Source organism: Etheostoma cragini, chromosome 24, assembly GCF_013103735.1.
Source record: "Etheostoma cragini isolate CJK2018 chromosome 24, CSU_Ecrag_1.0, whole genome shotgun sequence".
NCBI classification, from domain to species: domain Eukaryota; kingdom Metazoa; phylum Chordata; class Actinopteri; order Perciformes; family Percidae; genus Etheostoma; species Etheostoma cragini.
The window spans coordinates 13,313,723-13,315,162 of record NC_048430.1 but is presented as its reverse complement, the minus strand read 5'-3'; the positions used below and the strand labels follow the sequence as shown (position 1 = coordinate 13,315,162).

Genomic DNA, 1,440 nt, shown 5'->3' with positions numbered 1-1,440 from the left:
CTTACAGGTCTGGCTGGTCTCAGATCACTACATTTACTTACAGGTCTGGCTGGTCTCAGATCACTACATTTACTTACATTACTGGAATCTAGTATTTTTTATTGGATTTTCACTTTTTAAAGTAGTTTTCTAAAACCTGTTCTTTTACTTTAAGCAGGTTTAGTTTTAAGTTTTGTACTTCGCTACATTTTAAATCACAGTAAGTATAAATAGTTAAACAGATAAAAATCAGTGAGCTCTAACTTGGATTCTGGGAACTGACTCTGGGACCATTAAATCCACCTTTAAAATTTGCAAATCAAGAAATTTTCCATTTTAATTTTAAATACGTGAATCCAAAAGAAATATAGAATCCTGGTATTCGAAGTAGAATATTTCACTATTAAACTTCATTTGCTCGCTTAGAAAAAGAACTTCATCATGTGCTCTGGGAAATAAAAGTGGAATGAGTCCGTCTCAGGGGACAGCAGTCCCTCAGAGGTAAAACCGAACTCCCTGCAGCGTGCATCAGCGCGTAAATGGATCCAATGGTGAAATACGCACGAGAGTTTTAGCCAGAAGTGCTCCCTAATATTCCATAACTTCAGCTCAAATCTCTGTAAAGAAACATGAAAGGACTTACCTCAAAATCGCGATAGGCTCTCCCTGGGAAACTCCTCATATTCCATTTTAACGTGGATGAAGTCCAGGAACCGCAGTTGGGCTAAAAACCCGGACACTTCTGAGAGGCAACGAACAAACTGGGTTCTGCAAGCTGTGGGAATCTGGGAATGTTGGAATCTGGGAATCTGGACGGAAGCGACACACAGCACAGATCTAGACGTAAAGTCCCCGGGAGAAGTGGCTCCTGACTCCGGAAGGCCGGTGCGCTGAGTGCAGTCTGCAGGCAGGGATGAGTGAAGGGGACGCAACAGGAGGAGCCACAGTGGCGGCTATGGGGGGGGGGGGGGGGGGGGGGGGGGGGGGGGGGGGGGGGGGGGGGGACTTCGTAAAAAAGTCAGATAGGTGTTTAAAATCGTCAAAAATGTCAGAGGATACATTTAGTAAGAATCTTTAAGTGCCTCTGGGTTCTAATGTGTCAGTGTATTGTTTCTAATGGTCGGTATCTGAATATAAAAAGACACAAAAAATATAAAAATGTAACACAAAAAGTGTCAAAAATGTCGGTGAAAGGCGTTTTTAAAAGAAATCCAAAATATCTGGAGATAGCGTTATAAAGCGCCAAAAATGGTAAACAATCATCAAAAAAGCTTTTAAAACTTTTTGGAAAGATCTTGAAAGAAGTTGTTAAAAATGTGAAATAATTAATAACTACTTAAATAAAGTTAAACATTCATCTGCACTCGGTGTAGCCTGACCAAAATAAAATATCAAAAATAGCTTTAATATAATAGTGTTATACACAGGGTGCCATTTTCCGGGGGGTGGGGGGGGGGGGGG

General features: G+C 41.1%; 1 protein-coding gene across 1 annotated transcript in view; it reads right to left on the bottom strand.

Moving 5' to 3' along the window:
* Nucleotides 1–1,440, bottom strand: part of mxra5a (matrix-remodelling associated 5a) — a 16,782-nt gene that overhangs the window by 13,737 nt on the left and 1,605 nt on the right. The gene's annotated exons all lie outside the window — the stretch shown is intronic.